At 42.9% G+C, this 27,185-nt stretch overlaps 1 pseudogene; it reads left to right on the forward strand.

Annotated features, from left to right (window-relative positions):
• LOC146184776 (uncharacterized) overlaps positions 1–27,185 on the forward strand; it is a 42,879-nt pseudogene continuing 15,694 nt past the window's right edge.

Below are 27,185 nucleotides of genomic sequence, written 5' to 3' on the forward strand. Positions count from 1 at the left end.
ATGGCTGGCTCTGAACGGACCGAGAAGACCGGGGCTGTTGGTGATAGGCTGGGAGAAGGAATAAATATCAATCGAGGACTTCTCTCACTTGCCAACATCATTAGCATTCTATGCGACGGGGATGTCCACATACCATACCGTGAGTCTAAATTGACAAGACTGCTTCAAGATTCGCTGGGCGGCAACTGTCACACCTTAATGATTGCCTGCATTACCCCAGCAGACACCAACATGGAGGAGACCCTGAACACTGCGTATGCAAGCAGGGCAAGAAAGATCAAGAACAAGCCCGTCGTAAACTTTGCTAAGGAGAACAATTTCAGCTTGTGTTGGATCAAACAGCTCCAGGAAGCGATGACTGAGCTTGCAAGGTGCAAACTAGTTCAGAGTTAAAAAGGAGTAGTAACATCCGTTGAAGATGACGGCGGCGAGTCAAAGGACTTGGAGGTGGAGCTCTCGCGCAAAAGGCAGCTGGAAGCTGAAAACCAGCGCTTGAAAATGGAACTTCGAGAGGTGCTGAACCAGCTGAGTGAAAAGTCTCAACGCCTCAACCTCAACGAGCTCAGCAATCGTAACCGCCGCAACCGACATTGCCTACCGTAGCAAGGCTCGGACGAACGCTGCTGGGCTACGTCACTTGCGGCGGGTGTTATTTCCACTACTCCCTGAACGGCTCCAAACAGGACAATCACAACGGTCAACGAAAGGTTCATGTTCTACCCGTAATGACGAGTGCTGCGTTCGTTTCAAGCGGCCTGTACTAGGTCACGTCAGTTGCAGCTGCTGTTCACTTCCACTGGGGATACATGACTGTTTTCGAGGACGAATCTAGCCAAGAGGCAGTATACGAGGCGTGCGTCTCAAGGCTGCTGCACAAGATCCTTGACGGTAAGGCAGTTGGTCACCCCCACTGCTCCTTGGACTGCGCCACACAGGAACCACTTCTTGGTTCCTCGCTGCTGTGCCTCGGTTACAAAACGGTTCCCACAGCCAACGAAATCTTCACATTCAACCCATAAACGAGCGTGCTGCATTAATTCCACCTAGACTGCGCTGGGCTACGTCACTTGCGGCAGGTGTTATTTCCACTACTCCCTGAACAGCTTTAAACCGGACAATCACAACGGTAATCGAAAGGTTCACGTTCTGCCCGTAATGATGAGTGCTGCGTTCGTTTCAACCGGCCTGCACTAGGTCACGTCCGTTGCAGCTGATGTTCACTTCCACTGCTCCCTAAAAGCCAAACAGAACTTTCGCGAAATGGACACTGAAATGGAACGAACTATCTCAGTGAATGTATCGGTGCGCTGCCACCCACTTGTGGCCAGAGAACAAATAGAAGGGTGCCAGATTTGCACGCAGCCAGTGCCAAGTCAACAAATGATAGTTATCCGTGGAGAAAAGCGATTTACATATGACTATGTTTTCGGGGACGAATCTAGCCAAGAGGCAGTATACGAGGCGTGCGTCTCAAGGCTGCTGCACAAGATCCTTGACGGTAAGGCGGTTGGTCACCCCCACTGCTCCTTGGACTGCACCACACAGGAACCACCTCTTGGTTCCTCGCTGCTGTGATCTTCACATTCAACCCGTAAACGAGCGTGCTGCATTCGTTCCACCTAGACTGCGCTGGGCTTTGTCACTTGCGGCGGGTGTTATTTCCACTACTCCCTGAACGGCTCCAAACAGGACAATCACAACGGTCAACGAAAGGTTCACGTTCTACCCGTAATGATGAGTGCTGCGTTAGTTTCAACCGGCCTGTACTAGGTCACGTTAATTGCAGCAGGCCGGTTGAAACGAACGCAGCACTCATCATTACGGGTAGAACGTGAACCTTTCGATTTTCACCAGTGTGGATGCTCAGATGTAATCTCAGCGAATTACATGTAAAGCTCTTGACACAATGTGTGCACCGGTATGGCTTCTGACCTGTGTGGATGCGCATGTGCTGTGTCAGGTTGGTTTGGCTGCACAGGTCCTGCTGCAGTGGTTGCATTGGTACAGCTTTTCACTCGTGTGGGTGCGAAGGGGGTCATTGAAATAATAATTTTTAAAACATGTGTCGCTGCTTTTCTGCGTCCAAATTTTGCTGATGTGGGCAGCCACAGCTGCTTTCTGCGGCAAATGAACCTGCCCAACAAAACAATAATGCATATATTATTAATGTGTTAAAGGTATACTAATTAACAACAGCAGGTGGCACACTACTCTCAGATTGACGATAATGTGCATTTAAGGAGGCTGTCATGGGATGCAAAAGCCATAAGTCAAAGGGACAAATCCGACTTCAAACAAATGCTATGCTTTCCTTCCCTTAGAATCCGGTTTGTTGCCTTAAGCGACCATCGTTTATCCTATCTTCGCACTACATGTCCTGCCCATGCCCATTTCTTCTTGATTGCCATTAGAATGTTAGTGACTTGCAAGTGGGAGCTGGCTGGGTGTGCATCCACTCACCTAACAGCCTTTGCCATGCTTATATTGCACGCGAAGTCACTGCAAGCTCATGCTAGTCTGAGCCAACTGTACAGTGTGGCACGCTTTGCTTTGTTCAAGCTCATAAATTTTTATTTTTTTATTCAGTGAGTGTTTGGGCAATCCATTGTACTGCCCGTGGGGCAGGACAAAATGGGGTAATTAGTCTCCTGACGAGATCCTGGCCCCACTGGGCACAATAGCAGTGGGTACAAAGTACAGGCAGTGCACATGCATCTATAAATACAACAATCTTCTCCGTATATAACTACACATGAATAAAAAAAGAAAACAAGAAAGAAAAAGAAACACGGAGTTACAACCATCACCGCAGTACAAGATATGCATTCAGACACGTGACAATATCAAAACATAAGGAAATGTAACAGTTATTATGAAACTCGATTTTCATAACTACTTTAGTGATGTATTTGGTTCCCTACTTAAGTGAAAAGAGGCTTTATTCTCCATTTGAAAGTTGGCAGACTTCCACTTATTCTTGCGACATCAAGGATGTCTCAGTAATTATTACATAGTTTCATGATTGATGATCAATTGTCTGTTAAGCATAATTAGTCCTAGGTTTATCTACAACAATGAAAGTCCTCCGCAGATTGTGACCAGTATCTCTATTTCGATAATGACTAGAAAATTTATTGTAATTGCTCGACACTTCAGAAAACACGTACACAGATAATTTCTGTTTGTATATATCGTGGAAAGGTAGAATAAGTGTTGCCATGAATGTTACGGTGTCTAAGTTTTCCTTATATAATACTCTAATGGGCATCCACTGCAGTGGAGATAGTCTATCATTATCAGTCCTAATTCCGGTACCCCATACTAAACAACAGTAATTAAAGTGAGAGTGTAAGTGAGAAATAGCACTGCTTTCTGAGCCTGACGGATAAGATTTCGAAGGCTGCTTAACATTCCAATACATCTCTCTACTTTCATTCTTACATTTCCCACATGGTGTAAGACCATGTTAGGTTTGACGGGAAAGTAACACCTAAGAATGTATGAGAATCTACACGCTCAAGCAAAGCATCATTATAGTACAGGGTCACATTGTTGAGAATGAGCTTGTTTTTTGCTGAAAAAATATATTTTTTGCTTGTATTTATTTGAAGCTTGTTTGTATGTACCCATAAACTGAGCTCATTCAGCCATGCGTTTGACGTGGTCTCAAGTTTCTCAAAGCTCTGCCCAGAAAAAAAGACGCAATGTAGTCAGGGTACAGCAACACCTCACCCGCAGTTGGAATGTTAATGATATCATTTCTTTACAGTATGAATAACAACAGGCCGAGTATTGAGCCCTGAGGAACACCGTATTTAATGTTTTCTTTCCCTGGTGTAATGCCATGTATGAAAATAAACTGAGACGTATAGGACTGTGCTGTGCCTCTAAAACCATATGCTTCAAGCTTACTGAACAAAATATGGTGTGGTATAGAATCAAATGCCTTACAAAAGTCTAGGTAGATTTCAACTGTAAATAATTTGGCTTCAATGATACGGATGATTTGATTTTTAATATGCAGCAGGGCCGTTTTGGTCGATTTCCCCTTCTGAAATCAGTACTACTGTTCAATTATCACTTTCCTTGAGGATAAAAAAGTTCTAAATCGTTTATATAGGATTCGCTCTGTAACTTTAGAGAACAGTGACAACACTGAGATTGGCCTGTATTTGTTTAACTGATTGTATTTACCACCTTTGTGTATGTGTGTTATGATTTTACGGCACCGGCTCGACTTGTATTGTTAGATAACCCCCCTCGGAATATCTGTAGCTTTGTTGTTATATTCTGTATGCATTTCATGTATTTTGTTCTGTGTAACCATGCTTTTATACCGCAATTTCTTGGATGTGTGTTATGATTTTCCATCATGTATTGCTTGTTGCTTTGCCCATAATTAGTTTGTCTTTTCTTATTGTAACCCCCCTTACACAATGCCCATCAGGGCCTGTAAGGTTCAATAAATAAATTAATAAATGAGCAATTTTCAGTCCTGGGAAAATAGCATTTGATTGAAAATACGAGATAGGGGCTTTGCTATGTCATCTGAAACTGCCTTAATCGGTAGAGTTTTAATATCATCTTCACCAGCATCGATTTGTTGTCAAGAGAATTCAAAATAGAAATAACTTCATCCTCCAATGCAGGAACAAGAAATAGACTCCTTTACGACATTATTAACATAACTTAAGGGGTTGCACTCTGATTACCTGGCACGATCATTGGAGCTCCGACATTTATGAAATAACTGTTAAACAGACTGGCTGACAATTCGGGGGAGTATGTTCTTCAGTTAATTTCTAGTTCCAATGGTAAGTCAGCCGTTGGGGGGTTGGTCAACTCACGAAAAACTTTTCATGTTTTGCTACTATTTTGGGTGGAGTTCTGAAACTTACGTTGAAAAAAAAACATTTGGCTTTTTTTAAAATCTGAATTTAACCTATTCCTGAAGCATTTGAATTCATGCAGTAGTTTGACTTCATGTGTTTTTAGAAACAGGCTGAAGATTTTTTCCTTCTATTTGATGCGCTTATAAGATTCTTAGTTATCCGTGGTTTCCGGGCTTTTTTATGCTGAAGTATCATTGATAATCGAAAGTCACCATTATAGCTATGCTGTAGTGTAGAAATGAATGCATCATATGACTTAGAGGGATCGCTTTCAGCATACACGTTTGTCCATTTTGCACTAGCCACCATAGACTTGAATAAACTAACACTATAGTTATTACTGTGTCTTAGTGTTTTATACTTTGAGAATTGCTTTCTATGGGAAGTGCTGCAAATATGGATAAATGATCACTTATATCCGAACACAGGACACCGGATAAAGTTGTCTCCTTAGGAATGTTTTTGAAACAAAGATCAATCAGCATGCTTGAATACATTGTTACCCTAGTGGCTTCGGTGATTAAATTTTCACAACCATTTGCAAGCATGACTTCGAGAAGTTGGTACTTTGGTTGCTCAGCTGAAAAAAGGTCTACATTGAAATCAGCAATAACAACGTGCCATTTTTCGGCGTTTACTAAAAGCAACATTCTCTGAACATAGGTAAGAAAGTTTTGAATGCCATTGGGGAGGCCGGTAGAGTGCAAGAACTAGTACATTGTGACACACAACTGCGACTGTTTCAAAATCATTGGTCACGCATGCGAAATCTGGCAAGCATTCAAAGTGATGATGCTTCCCTGCATAAATAGATACGCGCCCACCGCGTCTTTCCGCGCGATATACAGAAACGTGCCTATAATCACAAAAACTGATTTCTTCTGAGCTACCACAAAAACTAGGTTTCTGAAAAAAACAAAGTCAAAAGAGCAATCGAAAACTGATAGATATGCTTTGATTTCCACATGTTTGTTTTGAAGACTTCTTGCGTTCATATGAAAGAAACGTGTTTATTGCGGAAATAGTTTTCACTGTTAAGTAATGTTTTAAAAGTTTCAGTTGTGTACGTGGTCATAATTTAATTTGGATGTCACAGTGAGCTTGAACTGAGCGGTAGAAAATCTTTTGAGGCCTTCTTCGTTTGAGATCCTGACAGCAGTTGCACCAGCGCATTTGTGCACAACGACTCGCCCTTCTGAGGTCCAAACACATTGATACCAATTTTCATTCGCTTTACGTTTCGCAAGCCAGCGCAGTTGTTTGTTGGTTGCCGTCAGGTTGTCAAAGAATATGACACCAAGTTTCCTAGTTTGTAGTTCTTTTCTCGAACCATTTGGCCCTAAGAGTTCGCGACACAAATATGACAATTACCACATTTGGCTTGCAGTCTTTTGCGGGCAGTCTGTGTAACCCTTCAGTGTCGTCTTCAGACAGTTTAGCAATCTCAAGATGCTGAGTGAATTTATTCACTTCTAGCTGGAGGTCCTCAGCTTCTTGTGGTTTGAGACCATAAATTTCAATGTTTTGTCTCCGGTTGGACTGCTCTAGATCATTTATCTGTTGTTTTAGTCCGGACACAGTTTTCAGTACTGGTGAACTTTCCTAGCCTCTACCCTTTGACGCAAGTCGATTATTTCCTGGTCTTGCCTATTTTGTGTGTTTTTTAAATCATCATAGGTATTGGACAGGAACTGAACAGATTTCTCAATATTTGTTAGTTTCCTGCAAGCTCATCAACTTATCAAATTTTGCTTCGAGTACCGGAATTTGGGACAGCTTTCTATTTATTTCTGCCAGCTCTGCCTGTATTTTTCCAGTCATATCCTTTAGTTCATGCTCGCTAGCAGAGGGCTTGCAAGATAAACATTTCTGCTTTTTTTCTAGTTGTTTCTTTCATCAGTCGAAATGACCGTTCAGATATCCCCTTCAGGTGCCAAAAAATGTTTTGCAATAAAAAAAATATATGAGCACCATTTTGTGTTCTCCACGCTTCAAATCACGAGTCTTGAAGAAACTGAAGCAAAACATTTATTCCTTCAATGTATTTTGTGCTGTCCCCGTGCGGGGACAGAGCGCCTCAATACAGAAAAAGCAATGCACACTACTAACAGAGCCTGCGATAGTGTTCTTGTGACAGCTGGCACAAAATATGATTAATTATTTGCTGCTTTATTTATAAGCAACTCTTTAGTGTCTACTTGGTGTGAAAAAGATAAAAGCAATTGTTCTGAGCCAACACGCACAAAAAAATTTGGCATTTTTGACAGCGAATCCGGCACTTTGCTGTGCATCCCTCTCGGCGGCAGCGCTGAGAGTTCGGTGTGCTGACATACTCCGGCCAGTGATTGTAGCCATCATACCTAATGGTTGCAGTCGGTAACAAATGCGGGTTAGCCTTCTTTGCAACAGGCTCAGAGTACTCGCTGCTCGGCCGACCGCGCTTTTTTGGAGGTGCTCTGTTGAACGCGATTGAAAGCGATCCTGGCGATGCTCCTGCACTCACGCAGTGCTATTTGTGGCAGAAATCTGAAACAAAACACCACATTATTTCCAAACCTCAAAAACAGAAAACAGGCATCATTCCCGTATTTCGCGTATCTTCCTCGGTGTATTCGTCATCGGAGAGATCTGCGTCTGAAATGTCGCCGTTTTGAATTCTTCGAAATATATTTTCCGCAGTGTCGTCATCAAACCTCCTTCTTTCTACACCGTGCTTGGAAATGCCTGAAAAGATGAGATATTCTTCATGTTAGTGTGAGAGCGAGGCCGCACACTCCGAAAAGGAGCATTTGGGAATGGCGGACTCAAGGCGCCGTGTCCCCGAACGGGGACGCAAACATTCGGAAGTGCATGCAAGGCTTAATACGTTTCTAACAAGGATGACAGTGGTTGTTTCACATTCACGCAACCCAACCTTATTTTGATAACAAAATGCTAACGTTTTGGTCAGCCTAAATTCGCAACAGTGAAAAATGAAAGAAAACAAGGAGCACACACTCTTAGCTCCGTAGAAGGTAGTGGCATCCATGTTTCCCGCGCATTTCCGGCAGCATTTTGCTGACTTCGCGTAAGATGGCGCCACTTGTCCGTTAAGGCGGCTCAGGGGGCGTGTTCTGGCCGATTCAAAACGGCGTTCATGCTTTGACTTTTACACAGCAGGGCAAGCGAAGTTCACGTCCCCGGATGGGGACACGGCGCCCGAAAGGGATATGCCACTGAATTTACCAAAATGAAACTGCAAGTCACATTCAAAACATGTCATTATCAAATCATCTTCATCAAAGTGTTGATGACAAGACGAGCACTTATATTTATCAAATGGCATAGTACACTTCAAGCCAGTGGCGGCCTTATCAAGAAAGAAAAATCTTAACAAGCAAAGACGATAAGAGCAGTAGCAGTGGTGCAGTTGGGCTAATAATACATAGATAAGGCAAAGTTCTTTTTCCGGCAAACCTGCAAGGAATGTGGGATGCGTTTTAGGCACTGGAGTGCTAGACCATGCCACCGCCACTGCTGCTGCCCAAGAAGTGAAGATATCGAGGTCCGGATTGTTGCCTATGTAGACGGGGCTGGATGATTATTTGTTAGCGCGGCCTCTGATGCAATGGTGATGACAGTGGTGATCACAATGGTCAGCATTTTTCGTTCCGTTATTCTTGCACGGTGACGATATCTACAAGGAATGTGGGATGCGTTTTAGGCACCTGAGCGCTGGACCATGCCATTGCTACCGCTGCCGCCCATGAAGTGAAATCCACTAAATCGGAGAAAATCAAAAAAGGCTTCCCAACATTTTTTTTCGTTGCCAGCATAAAAAAACAACAGATGGCTTACAAAGAAATACAGCAGACACAATCTGTTTCTGGTGCATACTCGTGATGCTCAGTCGAACTAAAACTTCATTAAACAAATATAAAAGAAATTCTACACCATGTCAGGTATTTTCAATATGGTCCCCGTAAAAGTATTCCTCTGGACCCCTCAATACAGATTTTGGCACAGGACTAGTGGGGCCTTTGCAATACATTGACACTTCACAAGAAAAAATGTTTCAAATCCACAATTCTAGGAAATATTTTATGTGTAAAAAAACAAAGTATTCTCACCTTTTGCTTAAAGAAGAGAAGCATTGCATAGCAAAGGGACACATTAAAGCACATACTTTATTCCAATTTCTGTACTAAGGCAGTTTTCTGTCTTTTCCTGCTCCTGGCAAGCAAAACTAAAACACTATTCTGCTTAGAGTCTATTAAAGAAAGAGCAATATACATCAAAGCAATCTGCCTTATTGAAGAGATTCTTAGTCACTAGAAGCCATTTGCGACAAGCTATTGCTCACATCAACTCACACTGAAGACATCCAATAACTGTACTAATATCATACAAGTATCATGTAACACAGATTATGAGAGTGGTTTTTGTGAAATTATCATTCCAGATTTCTGAAATGAGAACCGTAAAGTACATAGCATGTATAGCATACATACAAAATGCCCACCAACAACTCCGAAACAATGCTGACAAAACATAACAGACACCTTTAGCTCAATATGTTCTGCCCATGCTAGTCTAGATGCAGCCTGAATTCAAATTACATTGCACAAGACACTATAATAGTGTTCCAGTTTTGTGGTTTTGAACATGACGAACTAGCCTGGACCCAGTTACGAAAGCCATGGGGCATAAGTAAAATCGGTAACGATTTTCACCAGTGTGGGCGCTCAGATGTAATCTCAGCAAATTACAACTGCAACGCGTTGCCTGGGCGTGCAAGGTTGCATAAGCAAGGAAAACACGGATAAACGCTTATGGAATCAGTGCTCTGTTTATGCGGCAGTCGCGCATAGTCGAAAAAGTAATCAATGCGAGCTGCGCACCAGCAATTGCCTGCCACTGTAAACGCACCGAGTGCGTTGTCTCGGGAAGGGATGAGTGTTGCTTCTCAGCGCTGGTGGCAGTCCAGCCACGCTTTCGGCCATTCTTGTTACCTCTGTGGGCAGCTGTCCTGCACAATCCTCTGGTTCAAACGAAGAGGACGGTGTTTGCACCAATACCAATTCATCTTGCTCAAAATATACCAGCTCAAAGCATGAGTCAACACGCTGTTTGTGAACTGAAATCTTTTGTCTCTTCAGGTCGAGTTGAATGGTGCGTGCCTATCAGTTGCAAATCTGCCTTTCCCATCATAATGTGCATTTAATTCGTACCACTTGTTAATTACATTTCCCTTCAGAAAGTGAATAACAAATCTGTCACTCAGCATGAAACACCTCACCTTTTTCGTTGTCGGCTTGCTTGGTCGGATTAGAGTACTAAAATGGTCTAGTCAGATGCTGTGCAGCAGTGGTCAATCGCGGCCATTACACTTTTTGACTTTGGCATGGCTTGATTTGAATTTGCTGAGCGGTGCAGAGATAGAGTGGTGCCACCAAACGACTTCACCGAAAAATGCGCTAAACAAAAACTCATAATGCTTCCACAAAAAAATATATCTTACAGAAATAAAAAAATAAGCACTCCTTTATTACATTGCACCAAGTATATGCACCCGAGTCTCGAACGAAAATATTTTGGCTGGGAGGAGTGAAAAGAAGGGCGAAGGGGTGCGGGGGACCTCGGGCAGGGAGCTCGGCACATTGCAGTCTCGCGGTCACGGCACAGAAGATGGAAATTGATAACAGGGTCCGATTGTTGCTCTTTCGCATAACCAGTCAACTTGCATGGGTACCTCAATGAGGTCTATACGGTAGGTTCGAAATATAGCGACAAACTCAGAAAACCTACCAATGTGTACATGCCTTATTACATTAAGGCAGGGCAGAATTTTCCTGAAAAGAAAACCGCCTCCTTATTACGTCTTCGAGTTGACCTTTCTAGGACCACTCACTGACCATTGTCCTCAGGACGTCCTGGCAACTGCACCAGATCTCGTGAGGACATTTGTACCTTTTGAGGACATCCTCAGGATATTTGGTGTTGTCTTGGTCATCAGATCGAAAACCCTATGTCGCTTGGGACGAAGCTGCAGTTTTGTGTCAACTTCTAGGACTTTGCAATGCTCGTTGATTGATCGCTGAGTCTGGAATAATGGCACGGTGTCGAGAAACTTCCAAGACAAGAAAAATCCTTTCCAAATTAAGCCTTATCAGTTGCCTGGCCACTATGTGTGATGAGCTCATTTTTCTTATTGGGGCCGTACGTGCCGCATTGTTTGCTGTTGAAGAATGTTTCTAGTTTCTGCATAAAGTGAACAGTGATTATTCACAATGTCACATAGTGACGTACTGGACCACCTGGCATGGAATCGAAAACCACCAAGGACTTAACAACTCTATAACAATGCGGGATAACATCAATAGAGCATCACAGGAATATTGTAGATTGCAAAAGGGTAAGCAATGCTGCATCCTTCCCTTTCTGAGAGGTTCACTGTGGTGCCATTTTATAAAACGATACTTACTGTGTGCCTACAACACTCGTGCAGAGAAATATGAAACTAGTCTAGAAAAATGACAAGTTGAATGTGGAAATTTACAAAGCAGCACGTAACTGTATTTAAGGGAGAAAGCAATACTAGCAATACTTTTCAGATTTGTTTTCCAGGGCATTCCACAGCAGAAAAACCTACTTCATATCTGAACAAATTAATAGTAAACAAACTGGTGGCTTCCCAACCATAGAGGTGGCAAGAAATGCGTGCATACGGTGCTCATCAGTCATTCATTTGATAACGGGGAAAACTGTTGCATTTACGAGTCGTTGAAATTAAGTCTGAACATGCCACACAGGAACAGCTCTGCTGAAGTCTTAATCCTTGCTCAGTTCATGCTAAACACCTCTGTCTTATTAGTGTTATTAGCAAAGATGTCATGCGAATGTGTGAAATTTTCAATCAGCATGTGCTCTGAAACTGCATGCGGGAATAAATGTTTGCATGCACATTTGTAAGCACTAACTGGTAAAAAGACTTTCGATTTGAAAACTCCTGATTCTTGTAGACTTTTACCAGCTTTCACGGTGTAGCCATGGCAAAATCGTGTTCTAGAGACATCGTCAATGCATTGCCATTCACTGCATCCTTTGGCACCTTTTATTACTGTGGCCGCCGCTACTGAAGGCCGCCTCACAAAGTGCACTGCTTCAGATGGTTTCTTTGATGACGAAAAGCTTTGTGATGTTAAGAGGATGGACACGATGAGGAAGTTGCCAATGAGTGTTGCCAATGGGGCTGCCGGTGAATGTGTCGAATTTGGTTCCATGCTGTCACTGCAAAAAAGCAACATAGAAACAAAACATCAACACATAGCACAAGAGGCATTGAAGTTGAAACAGTACCCACACTTAATAAAACTGTGCAAAAGCTCAACACAAATCAATTTCGAAGCGTAGCAAGCAATTTCTTCGACAACAAATTACTGCAATAAAAGACTAAAATAGAACAACACACGACCGAACACCACAGAGTGAAAGCATCTCTTGCACAAGGCACTGAGCTGTCACTGAAATCACCATTGCTCTTCAGTGTTCGAAAATCGCACGTTTGCACAATGAGGGACTGAATAGGGGGGGATCTCTGTGACATTCAAGCTCAGTCAAGCCACCTATTCAGTCGGGAGAATGTTTTTGCAGTTTTCTTGCAGTGACACAACGGTCAGTACACGTGACAGGCTCATACGTGAAAAGGCTGGTTCATCCTTTTCCTCGAGCGACTTAAATTTGCTTCAGTCATAACTTCATCTTCAACCGCAACACCTTGTTAATGCCTTCTCAAGAAACACCACCAAATAACACTGTTGAGCAGAAAACAAAGAAAAAAGCAGCAGGTTAATTACAACCATCACAAGCACCACGCTTGTAGAAATTTTGATGCTAGAAGATATTGTAAGTACCGCAGTAAAGCCTCGAACAGCGAGCATCAGACTGGATGTGCTTCACAGTGATGTAAGATAAAGGCTATCTATTTATTTGGTGTTTAAATACAAACAAATGCATTGGTCTCACTTAGGACCACAACACCTAGACTGGACTTCAACTCAAATCTGCTGTCAGGTCAGTGCGTAGACGGGCAAGCTAGGTTATCTGCTCAGTTTTCTCCCACATTGCATGTTTTTCAGTACATTACAGTGCTGTGATGTGATTTTTCTCCCCACTTTCTCCTTGCTTTTGCATAATCACATTGAGAGTTGTCCCAATTAATGGGGATATGCTTCACAAGTCATGGCGTTACACGTGGGCTGGCAGTACAAATACAGCAGAAACAAAGTTACTACACGTGCGCACTGTCCACATGTTTGGGAGTGCTTTGTCAACAATTGTAATGATCATTCCCATGCGGCTACTGCAGAAAAATGAAAGGAAATGTATCAAGTGGAGCAGACAAAATGAGTTTCACTCTGAATTCGTATTGGTTCCTCGTCAGAAACGCAAGGCAAAAAAATGTTCTTTTCCCATTAGCGGCATCCCCAGGCTTGTGTTTGTTGCTCCAAATCCATTACATCAAGATACGTCGCACTTGATTCATCCTCAAGATCTGGAATGCAGTCCATCATGTGAATATACCTTTAAGGACATACATAATACTTATTGTGGGTCCGAAGCCACGTTAAACTTGAAGGCAATCAGTGGGGAGACAGGGACTGCTCAAGCTCGTGATGAACAAATCGAGGTGTACATCTTACGACCATTTTCAAGAAAGTGATTTTATGCCACTTTTGCATAGGACATAGACATCTTACATCTTATAACACATGCTGAGACTTGTTTGCTATAAACCATGTGTAAAGAAGACGAAGAACAAACAACGCTGCGGCAGCGCCATCACCATCGCTTGTCTCCGGCGGCCATCTCGCTCGTGCTGAAGCTGTGCCCTGCGGCTGGTAATTCGATCCTGCTGTGCCCTAATTACTGCCAGTGCTAGACGTTCCAACCAACTATTAAATCCACATTTCACATGTTTCATACGCATGCAGAAATTTTAACACAAAGAGAAAAACTGTTTTATTTAGAATGAACATCTATCTTCATACAATCTTGCTTTTAGGTGAGTGTGCTCTGATTGGACCTGCTTTCGTGTATCTTCAATTTTCTAAAAGGAAATGTCTTCAACATATAAATTTGACCAGCTAGTTTAACTTATACAAAAATAATTTTCTAACCCCCATTTCACGCATGATGTTCACAGCACACTCCTGTCCCAATGGCTCGCAGACCTACCTTCTATTATAGTGTCCTACATGTCTTATGTGGTCAGGGGCACCATATGGCCAATTATAGGTGGGTTGTGGCCCTGCTCCTGTCATATGGGCATGTGTAAAGATACACACATACAGAGCAATTTTAGTGCATGTATGCTTCAAAATGCTATGCAAAACGAATTTGAAAAACACTTAAGTGCATATAGGTAACCTCTACTGCCTAGATGGCACTGCAGTTTTTCCGCAGCGCACCTCAAAATTGGTGCTTTTAGCTGCTTGGTTCGCAATAAATGACCAAGCATATTCAGCACCATTTAGATACACGTGACAGATAAAGTCGATACCCAGGCACTCTCGACGTACCTGGATGTACAAGCACCTGGCGTAGTAATAATACTTGACTAGCTTATCTTCCTCATTGTCCATTGTGACTCGTGCTGATCGCATGACGTCTAGCTGCCCAGCATGTCTAGAGCATTCTGGAACTGCCACTGGTTGTAGTCTTGGGTCCTGGGTCAAAGCTGCTGAATCACGGTACGGAGGTCTCGAAAAAGTTGAGGGGGGACACGGGTCTTTCCGACCAGAAATTCACGAAATCACTTTTTAGAAAATGTGATTATCGAAATTAGTAGCTCTTCATCTACCTATCTGCTAAGTTTTTCATTTTAGGATCAGTATTTTAGTCATAGTGCCAATTTATATAATATATCTTGCCACAATTTGGGTCGAAAACGGCCGCCGAAACGACCATTTTTCGCAAGCCGTAGCTCCCATTTGGTGCGCGGCACTGGAGCCATCTTGGTGTCATTCGAAAGAGCCGCCTTTCATCTTCAAAATGCCACCTCTGCTGTTTCCATTCGCCCATTGTTCTCAAAAAATAGCAAGAAAACGTGGCATTGTATTGATGGATTGCGAAACATCGTGCAACTTTCCCTACCATCAAAACGGCAGCTCCAGTTTTTGAAAACTATTTATACAAAAGCAGTGACCAGAAAGGCGATCCCAGATGCCTCCAACCCACTTCGCTCACTCTATCTCGACAAGCACATTGAGGAATGGTAGGTTATGCCGGTATACCGGTTCTTCGAAGCAGTCTCCAATAACACTATGTGCTTTATGCATGCAGAGATCCCCTGCGTGAGACATGGATTGGAAAGTTAGGCCTACATTGTCAAACGTGAAAATATTTTGGAGCGCAGACGTGCTAAAGTTTATCAAGATGCCTCGAACAATAAACCCACATTCTTAGCACACAAACTCACAGAAAACACATATCAACCACTTACAAGGCAGAAGCGGCACTGTTGGAAGCTGGTGACTTGAAATTTTCACTCAGAGTTCACACATCGCTCAGGGGACTCCATCTTTGCTTGCGGTCGAACGGGAAGTATCATGTGACAAGGGTGACAAATCACATCACTGCTACGTTTTGCAATCCTAATTTCCTCCCCCCCCCCTGTGCAAGACTCAGATTGCAAAGGTAGGCCTACATTGTCAAGAGCTAAAATATTTTGGAGCGCTGACATGGGGGGGGGGGAGTTCATCAAGCTGCCTCTAACATCAAACCCACATTCTTTGCACAAACTCACAAAAAGCATATCAACCACTTACAAGGCAGAGGCAGAGTTGTTGGATCCTGCAAAGACTTTAAATTTAAACTACACACAAGCATGCATATCTCCCAAAGGTTCCACTCGAGAAGCATCATAGGCGCACAGACTTGCGATTCCATCTCTTGGTGACTTGATTCTGACTGGGTTAGACGGAGCATATACCGGCATGCATCTGCTATCTTAGTTTCGAAGAACTTCTTGGGCTACTTGGTACATGGCTTGTTGGGCACACTACTGATGCGAAGGTATGTGTGACCCGTCACGAATAATAGTACTCTGCCCCTTCCTCCTCGAGGAGCTTGAGCTCTGTGGCATGGTAATCTGTAATCAATGAAGGTGATAATCCCTTCAGGCACATCTGCTTGAAAACTGTATGTTGCTCGCAAATAAGCTTCTGTTTTGTGTCTACTTGTACTTTGCAATGGCCATTTATTGATCACTGAATAAGGAATGGCACGCTGTAGAGTAATGTGAGATGAGAAAAGCCCCGTTTCTAAATTAAGCCTCATCAGCTGCCTGGCCACTGCTTGTGGTGAGCCCGTTTTTCTTCTTGCGGCCGTACGTGCACTGTTCGTTGTTAAAGAATGTTTCCAGTTTCTGCCTAAAATGAAGGAATAGTTATTAATTGCAGTGTCATATAGCAGAGCAACGAAAGGACTGCCTGGTGTGGAATTGAAAACCACTAAGAACCAAACAACTCTGCAACATTGTGGGATAACGTCTATATAGCATCACTGCAATATTAACATATCAGTGCATGATGATTGCAGCATGGTGAGCAACGCTGCATTCTTCGCTTTCTGAGCAGTTCACTGGGGTGTCATTTTATAAAATGATGTTTATTGTGTGCCTACAACACTTGTGTAGAGAAATATTAAACGAGGCTAAAAAAATGGCAAAGCACATTTGGAAATTTACAAAGCAGCATGTACCTGTATTTAGGGGTATGGCTATACTAGTAATACTCTTCAAATTTGTTTCCCAGTGCATTCCACCGTGAAAAAACCTACTTCATCTCAGCTTTTAACAAAATAATAGTTGTGAAGAAGATGATCCCTTTGCTGGACGCTGAAAAAGAAGAAGCAGTTGTAGAATTGCCATCGCACAGATTGTGTCGGTCTTGATCGCCCCACTTGCTCCGTCCTCAACGTCCTTCTACATTTGGTGGAGGTGCAGCCTGATATCCTTACCTCACGCTGGAGCTTTGCACCCGCACGCTCCCGGTAACTTGTATGGCTGACCACAAATACCCCCCGGCCATCTCGATGACCCCGCCGGTTGTCTGCTCTATCTCCTTACGCCAGCGAGACACTGCGCTCTTCAGTGGGACCAACGACACTGACTGCGATGACTGGCTTGCTTTGTACGAGCGAGTGAGTTCATATAATAAGTGGGATGACGCCATGAAGTTAACAAGCATCATCTTTTATTTGACCGGCGTTGCCAACTTGTGCTATCGATCACGAAGCCGATATCATGACTTGGGACTCATTCATGACTAATCTTAACCGTCTTTGGTCGTCCTGCTGTACGCAAGCTCCATGCTGAACAACGCCTGCACAATCGACAACAGCGGCTTGGTGAAATATTTACAAGTTACATTGAAGATGTAGTCTATGTGCAGAAAGACAAGATAAAACACATCCTGAAGGGCATCAAACATGACACATTTAAATGTTAACATCCCGCAATGACTACTGTTGCCCAAGTTGTCAACCTTTGCCAGAGCTACGATGAGTTGCGCAAGCAGCGCCTCATCACTCAACCACCTCCCGTGCCTGTCGAATCACTTTCTGGTCTCTCCTCTGCATCTGGGTCTGGGAGCTCAATGCTTCTGCAGCAGCTAAAAGATTTCATCCGGGAGGAAGTGGCTCGCTAGATATCACTGCTGCCCACGAACTGCGAGCTGTCCCAAAATTTGGCACCTCTTCGACAGGTTATCGCTAACCGTAGGGCGGAGGCCCTTCCCTCTGTCTCTCTGCCAGTGCCCATGCCTCAGCCCGCACAAGCCGTGCGGGCCGGAAGTGTAGGCGCCGGTTTGTGCTTTCCGTGAGATGCGTGATGTCTGGACTAGTAACGTTGGTCCTGACTGCGTCCTACGAGAGTGCTGGGGTGAGTGCGCTGACCATGTTCATTTATGATCGCTGATGTTTCACATGCATGTCAGTGTTTATTCAGGGGTAAGTCCAAAAATGTCGCATAAAGAGAGTGTTGTGGGAACTTGTTGATGCGCACTGTGCAACAGTCGATCGGACCAAAATAAGTGATCGACAGTTTGTTATCAGACTGCACTGTGGAGCTGAAAACTTGGAAAATGCGCTATTTCTACAAAGTACACGCCTATTGTTTTGAAGCTTTGAAAAAAAAATTTGAACGGCAATACCTTGACGTTGCATTACACAAAGTTGGGAATGCACATGATGTATAGTTTTCGCATGATGGAGTCGACAGAAAAATAAGGGCCCACCCCACAGCACCAAGATGCGCATTACTACAGGTGAAAATATTAGCTTCCAGGCAGAGCACCTTCCACTAGGCTTTGTGCTCTTATTGAAGGCCATTTTATCATTAAGGAACAAGTATGCTTTATGCATTAATTACTAGTGCTTTTTCAGTGTAGTATGTTTTTTCTAAGTTTTTCCTTAGCTTCTTTTGCTTTTTCATGCTAGGCAAACACAAAGGGTGCACATTTAAGCTTGTCATTCCAAAGCTGAACATGAATATCTGCCATGCATGTGACAGCTGTAATGCTGGAGACAATGCATATAGCATGTATACGTGCATGCTGCAACATCTCGGCATTGCATTTGGCTACTTGCCTCAGCGTCGTGATATTTAATCCCAGTGATGGCAGCCGCACTTTGGTGGAGGCGAAATGCAAACACATCTGTTTGCTTCGAAATGTCAATGCAAGATATAAAGCCCAGGCAGTCAAATTATTCTGGAGCCCTCCACTGCAGTATCCTTCATATATGTCACTTTAGGATGTGAAAGCCTACATATCACTTGTAGGATGTGCATTTCATTAGGTTTTGTAACCTCTCATCCATGTGCAACATTTGGCTAATTATGGTTCTCAGTCATTGAAGATGAAACCAAAGCAGTTCTTGTCATGGTTCCCTGCTTGGATTAATTTGCTAATTACACTTCTTTGAAGCTTGCATCAATCTGGATAGTTCAAATAGCAAGCAGTGGAATTACAGAAATGATGTAAAGCATGCATTTCAGTTCTGACAAATGGAAGGTAACAGTCTCCTCCATGCATGCACAGGTGCTCTTAGACAAATACATAATCAGGCGTGTGATTGTCACACATACCAAGGGTTGACAGAAGGCCATGTGGAGCCAGTGTGGCATTTTTCATGAAGGCTAAAATAAAATTTTAGAACACCTGCTGTCCCATGCAAAAAGAAAAAACTGGTCATTTTGTGTATGAATAACTGACTATGAATAGCATATTACTCAGACTATGATGTGATATATAATATATGGTTTAGCATCCCAAAACAACTATGGCTATGAGGGACGCAATATTTGAGGGCTCTGGTATAACTTTAACCACCTGGGGTTCTTTTACAAGCACTGGCATGGCACGGTGCATGACAGCCTATTGTTTTGCCTTTATTGAAATGCTTCTGCTATGGCCAGAATCAAATCTGGATCCATGGGTTCAACAGCCAAACACTCATAACTACTGAGCCAACAAGACGGGGTCAAGTAACTTCAAGCATGCCATTGAACATTTCTTTCTAGCCGGTAGAGTCCTTCACAGAATTAATGTATACATAAAAAAAGTAAATAGCAAAAAATACTAGTTTATTGCACATTATATTCACATTTCTGCAAACATTCACAACACATTTCTCACAATGTTTGCATGGAAACCATGAACACCTTACAAAAGCAAAACCATGCACTTACTGCACTCACATTGTTAATGGGCAAGGTTGCATCTATCCCAGTAAACACCAACCTATCTATGAGACGGCTATAAACTGTTGCCAAGATAAGCAAGATGCCTGTTAGATGTCTCAGTAGATCTCTGAGATGGCTACTAAACGTATATAATATGTCTCGACGAGATATGCAAGACATTGCCGGATGTCTTAATATTTCTTGTAGCGATCTTGTAGTTCAACTAATGCACCCACTTTTTTAGGTTACAAGACGTCTTGCAAGATATCTCCTAGAAATCTGGAAGACAAATAGCATACTAAACGGAAGTCAGTTTACCAGATAGCTATAAACAAGTCACCTTATAGACATCTGAAGTGGCACCCAAGACAGCTGATAGACATTTACAAGATGCCTTGACAAGATATGAAAGATGTTTTTAACTTGTCTTGGTACATCTTGTAGCTGTCTTCTAGCTCAGCTAATGCACCCAATTTTTTAAGCTACAAGACGTCTTGCAAGACATCATCTTCAGTTCAGTTCAGTCGTTCAGTCATGTCCGACTCTTCGTGACCTTATGGACCATGTCACGCCACGCTTTCCGGTCTCTCACTATCTTCCTAACATCACATAACTTCATCTACAGTCCCTCGAGGATGCCATCTAACCACCGCGTTCGCTGCCTACCCCTTCTCCGGCGACCCTGAACCTTTCCCAACATCAAATCTTTCTCCAGCGACTCCTCTCTTCTCATCAGATGACCAAAGTAGCTGAGCTTTAACTTTAGAATTTGACCCTCCAATGAGCAGTCAGGGTTTATGGTCCACAATATCGACTGATTTGATTTTTGGCAGTTCAAGGAACTCTCAAGAGTCTTCGCCAGCACCACAATTCAAACGTGTCAATCCTTCGGCGGTCAGCCTTTTTCACAGTCCAACTCTCGCATCCATACATCACAACTGGAAAGACCATAGCACGAGTTATACGGATCTTGGTTGGCAGACTAATGTCTGCTCTTTACTAGGCGGTGAAGGCTAACCATTGCTCTCTTTCCCAGAAGCAGGCGTCTCCTAATTTCATGGCTGCAGTCTCCTTCTGAGGTAATCTTGGAGCCCAAGAAGAGAAAATCTGTCACCGCTTCTACTTCTTGTCCCTTGATGCTCCAGGACTTGATAGGGCAAGACGCCATGATCTTTGTCTTTTTAATGTTCAGTTTAAACCCAAACTTCTCACTCTCTTCTTGTATGCACATCAGAAGTCTCTTGAGTTCCACTTCACTTTCTGCCATTAAAGTGGTATCATCCGCATATCTAAGATTGTTGATACGTTTTCCAGCAATCTTCACTCCAGCTGAAGACTCGTTCAGACCGGCCTTCCTCATGATGCACTCTGCATATAGGTTAAATAGGCAGGGCGACAGTATGCAGCCTTGCCTCACTCCTTTCTCAATCGGAAACTAATCAGTAAGACCATGCCCAATTCTGACTGTGGTCTCTTGCCCTGCATACAGGTTCCTGAGGAGACAGATGAAGTGAATTGGAACTCCCATCTCTTGGAGAGCTTGCCACAATCTGCTGTGACCTACGCAGTCAAACGCTTTCACATAATCAATAAAGCAGTAATAGATGGGTTTCTGGAACTCTCTTGCTTTTTCCATGATCCAGCGAAGGTTGGCAATTTGGTCTCTAGTTCCTCTGCCCTTGCGAAACCCAGCTTGCACGTCCACATACTGCTGCAGCCTATCTTGGAGGATTTTCAACATCACCTTGCTAGCATGTGAAATAAGCACGATCGTGCGGTAGTTGGAACAATTTTTGGCACGGCCTTTCTTTGGAATGGGGATGTAAACTGACCTCCTCCAATCCTGTGGCCACTGTAGGGTTGTCCAAATCTTCTGACATAATGTATGCAGAATGTTAGCAGCGTCATGGTTGAGGTTTTGAAGCAACTCAGCTGGAATGCCATCAATTCCGCTAGCTTTCTTCTTAGCAAGGCTGGCTAAGGCCCATTCAACTTCACTCTTCAGGATGCCCGGCTCGAGATCAGTAATCACAACCGTCTTATGTTGGGTTTGCACATTCGGGTCCTTCTTGTACAGTTCTCTGTATTCCTGCCACCTCTTCGTTATCTCTGAGGCTTCAGTGAGGTCCTTGCCTTGTTTGTCCTTTATCATGCCTAGCTTAGCACAGAAGCTTCCTTTGATATCTTTGATTGTCTTATACAGAGCTCTTGTGTTCCTTAATTGGCTGTTGTCCTCAACTGCTTGGCACTGTATGTTCAGGAAGGCATTCTTATCTCCTTGCTATTTTCTGAAAATCTGCATTGAGAACCTTGTATCTTTCTCTTTCCCCCTTAACTTTTGCCATCCTCCTTTCCTCAGTTATTTGCAAAGCCTCTTCAGATAACCAGTTTGCTTTCTTGCATTTCTTTTGCTTTGGAACTACCTTAGTAGCAACTTCTTGTATTATATCACGAACATCAGTCCACATCTCTTCGGGCTCTCTGTCTCCTAGATCGAATTCTTGAAATCGATTCCTCACTTCCACAGCATATTCTAATGGAATTTGATCCAGATCATACCTGAAAGGCCTTCTAGTTTTCTTTGTTTTCCTCAATTGAAGCTTAATTTTGGCAACAAGAAGCTGATGATCGGTGCCACAATCGGCCCCAGGCCTTGTTTTTACTGCTTGTATAGCGCTTCTCCATTTCTGCCGGCAAAGAATATAATCGATCTGATTCCTGTACAGACCATCGGGTGAAGTCCATGTGTATAGGCGCCTCTTGTGCTGTTGAAAATGAGTATTCGCTATGGTCAGGTTGTTTTCTTGACAAAACTCTACTAGCCTCTGCCCAGCTTCGTTTGGCTCACCAAGACCGAACTTGCCTGTAATTCCAGATATTTCTTCACTCCCGACCTTAGCATTCCAGTCTCCTATGAGAAAAACGACGTCTGATGATGGGGTGCGGTCTAAAAGGCATTGTAGGTCCGCATAAAATATCTCAACGTCAGCTTCTTCAGCAGTAGTGGTTGGTGCATAGACTTAAATAACTGTTATGTTGAAAGGGTGACCTTGGATCCGAAGTGAAATCATTCGGTCGTTTATGGGGTTGTACCCTAGCACTGCTTTGCCCATTCTTCTGTTTACTATGAGAGCGACCCCATTCCTTCTCTTGGATTCGTGCCCACAATAAAAGACATAATGGTCGCCGGAGTTAAATTCTCCCATTCCGGTCCACTAGAGCTTGCTGATACCCAAGATATCAATGTTCAATCTGTCCATTTCTCGCTTGACGACATCCAGTTTACCTTGCGTCATAGCTCTTACATTCCATGTTGCTATGTGATATATCTCCTTGCAACATCGGACTTTTCGGTCGCTTCCCGACACATCCACAACTGAGCGTCCTTTTGGCTTTAGCCCAGCCGCTTCATTCGTCCTGGAGCTACTAGGAATCGCCCTTTGTTCATCTCCAGTAACATGTGGGACGCCTTCCAACCTGGGGGCTCATCTTCCGGCGCCATATCATTTATGGTATTGTGACTAGCCATAGGGTTTTTTTGGCAGGAAATACTGGAGTGGGTTGCCATTACCTTCTCCAGTGAATCACATTTTTTCAGAACTCTCTGTCGTGACCTGTCTATCTTGGGTGGCCCTACACAGCAGAGCTCACGACTTGATCGAGTTTCGCCAGCCCCTCCGCCACGACAAGGCAGTGATCCATGAAGGGGAAGACATCATCTAGAAGTCATTAAAATAGATTCTGAATGTCGAAAATGAGCTCTATAATCTCCTGCAATGCTCTCAATTATTTAATCACAGCTATTGCCAGCAAAACTGTCTGAAATGCTTATGTATTTGTAGAGGTTTTCAACACCACTGCCAGGCATAAAATATGGTCTCATCAGATGCTACTACAACTAAAGCTGCATTGCCATCACACAGGCACAGTGCTCTTTCACACATTCAGTTATGATGCAAGCTAAACTGATGTACAATTGTAGATAATTAATTCTCACACACTACAAGTGTTGTGTAGTTAATGAGAACTGTATGTTTTTTTATTGCAAAGCATGCCACATTTCATGGTTAATGGCCATCAGTTAGGTGCTCTTTGGAAAGTTTGGTAGTAACTGCACCCAATGCTAGAAAATGACATGAGTAAACTACAGAACTTTTTAATCTCCACAGCATTATACATTGCAAATAAGCAACTTAAACAATCTCTCATATGTTAAAAGCAAAGAAAGCCACAAGCAACAGTATGCAAATGACAAAATGCGGTTCTCCGAAACCAAATATTGTACCAAGGAATAAAACACCAGAAAGAGCCAACTCATGAACACATGACATCAAAGGAATGATGCACATTGTCATTCATTCTCACAGACATTGAAACTGCGAACAGTAGGTGAGATCTGTACATATTTTTTGTTACAAAACATGCCATACTGCACGGTGGACATCCATCGTTAGGTGCTCTTTAGGAGATTCGGCAATAACTGCAAAAGGTGCTAGGAAACAAAATGTGTAAATCATATATTTGATTTTTTCAACAATGCTCTACGAAGTTAAAAGCACAGAAACTAGACACTACAAGTGGTATGAAAATGACAATTATGCAGTTCTCTCCACGCTTAAAATGATCTCTTTACAAAAACAATGAAAACGAAAACATCCATACTCCAAACAATAACAGGAAATGAACAGGGATAGGTATGCAAAAGTGTACAAAACTGGTTGAATGGTTAAACGACCTATCTGCATAATGTTTGTACAAAATAAAACAAAGCGACAAATTCGAATGAAAAAGCTTTAGTATACAGAAAAAGGTGCTTTCACAAAGGACCGTCATCACAAGTGTTGCATTTCATAATACTATATGTGCATGCATGTCAACAACGAATGCTGGTCATACATACATCTTGTGGAAACTGTATAAACACTTGAGCATTAGGCACGACATCAAATCCATTAAAAAATCTACACTGCAAAAAAAAAGAAGTGAAGACTGCTTCACTGCTGCTGTTCAAGGTAGCATGACTAGAATGCACTGAAAAAAAAAATGCAATGGCAGCATGCCTGTCATAGTTACATTCTACTATCGTAACTAAAAAGCACTAAGGAAAAGGAAGCAGGTAAGGGTCGCACATCACTCTACAAGAAACACTAGAAGGCACCATAAGGGAAAAAAGGAGCAAAAGGTTTGCATCCCTGTTATTGTACACACCAACCACTATATTCCATCTCAAAAGCTGTTTGCAGCACTACAAAAGATAAGGGCAGCGAACCAGCCATGATGGCACGAACTGCCCTTACCTTTTGTAGTGCAGCAAACAGCTTGCGAGGAGTACAGAAGGCATAGCAAAAAAAAAAGAATAAAATTCAGGGTTGCACACGGTGCTGCTCTTCACATTCTGCTGGTATGAGAAGAAGAAAGTTAACTGCTGAGATTATTGGTTTTCAGACATAAATAAAGGTATTTAGCGTAACACACACACACAAAAAAGACACGACGTGCACTTACAACTGTTTATTCAGGGGCAAGCAGTCGACACATAGCTTTCACTGCTGATGTGCACATGTACAAGGCAACAGGAAAACAGCACCAATCTTATCAAAGCAGGTATGAGAGAACTATCTGTTCAGCCTCAGAGAAAAACTGAAGTGTCGCTGACACTGCTCGAACCTGTTTAATGTATAGGTGGTATCCTCCGCTGAAAGCTTGCTCAGCTAAGCCATCACATTAGCTACGAAGGCAAACAGGTCGGTTGTCAGAAGAGACATGGCCAGCATTTCGTAAAGTGCACCACCGTCTATGAAATTCTACTGTCATGTAGAAAAATCTTATTTTGGACAGGCAGGACTCTGCATGAATGGCCAACTTAGGGAACATGCAAAAGACATTTACAATGAAGGTGAGCGACTTGTCTTGCATTATAGGGTTTGCACCAATTGTGAAAACTGGGTAACGGCTCATGAAACACTAGAAGCCTTTCATATAAAAAAGCAGGTTTCAGCTGTATCAGCAGCAAATTGTTTTTTTTATGAGACTGAACAAAAATTTCTCTCACGCATAGTTTGACAAAATTGGTGCTGTTTCCATGTTGCCTTGTACCCGTGCACATCACCTGAGTAGGCTATGTATGTCGGCTGCTTTCCGCTGAACAGTTGTAGTAAGTTCTGGTGGTGTCCTCAGTCTTGAGTGCGACTGTGTTATGCTAAATAGCCTGTTATTATGCATGGACAAAAGGCATTGAAAAAAAACCAAACAAGGTCTGAATACCACTGCCAACATTCTGGCATGAAAGCATTGTAAAATGAGGGAGCTGGCACGAGTTGCGCATCTGTTATTCTGTACAACCCCTAGAGGGCAGAGAAAGTTGAAAAAAAAAACTGCCAGGGCTATCACATCCACTGCAGTCAGTTACAAATTAAGAATGAAGGGGCAAATATCTCTCAAAGGAGGCTTTTCTGCCAATGAGATCTTTCTCAACACTGGTACAGCTCTAGCCCTTGTCCATAGCTAACTAGGCTGGGCAGCTTTTTCTTTGTCGGTACTGAACACCAGCTGCACTGCCTCTTTTGTCACCTACTGCTATGAAAAGGAGGAATTCCTTTGTGGCTCTTAATTGGGAGGCTCCTCTCTGTCTATGGCCTACCTTTGAGAAATTATGAAGCTGCAATCTTGATGTAACTGAGCACAGAAGGTGCCTTGATCTCAGCTGCTTGCTATTGTGGCACTGTTGATGGTGGTTGCACAGCGTCTTTAGATGTGGACTTGGTCTTGGTCACAAGGCAAACGCCAACCACTCTTTTGTGACATTGGCAACACTAAGTTTCATTGGTGTTGAAGGCTTTCCATGTCACACCTGCCAGGATTAAAATCATAAGCACGATTTAGGTATATGAGCTCCCAAACAGAAGGAAAAAGTCCCACTGTTGGTAACTAAGTTTTTGGCACAGTCAAACCATACCTGTGTATTCAGTCAGTACCCACGACTGCCCAGTGAGATGTCAGTCCCGTGGCCCTCATCGCTAAGTTGTGTTTGCAGCACAGACAGGAAAAGGATAGTTGCTGGGCAGCCGTGGAGGTGGTGGCAACCTGCAAGGTGTTCCAATGCTTAAATGATTTCTTGTGAAGTTTAATAAAGCAAATCACTGACTATAAAACACTGGTGCAAATCCCACTATGGGATAAGAATTTAACCTCAAAATACGTCACATAAGGTTGAGAGTACTGAGTACACAATAGAAATATCTTTAACCAAGACATGCACTAGCAGCACAAAATAGTGCTGTATATATGTATATATTAAGAACTCCTTGATGACCTCGAAGGCTAAAACGTTTCCTTGTCTTCACCAACAGACACACCTGAAGAAAACCACCATTTTCCTGATTTATGCATTCCTCTTTTTTGTTTTACTGAGAGTCATTTTCTGTGCTGGGTAAGGTTTCTGCCTCTGAGTTTGCCAAGGGTTTCATTCGACATATGTAGAGAGGAAATAAATCTATGTATCATGTATCTATGTATGGATGCATCACCTATGTATGTATCTATGTATGTAGGTACCTATGTATGTATGC

This window comes from Amblyomma maculatum, chromosome 7 (genome assembly GCF_055883805.1).
Source record: "Amblyomma maculatum isolate TAMU_Amacu chromosome 7, ASM5588380v1, whole genome shotgun sequence".
NCBI lineage: Eukaryota > Metazoa > Arthropoda > Arachnida > Ixodida > Ixodidae > Amblyomma > Amblyomma maculatum.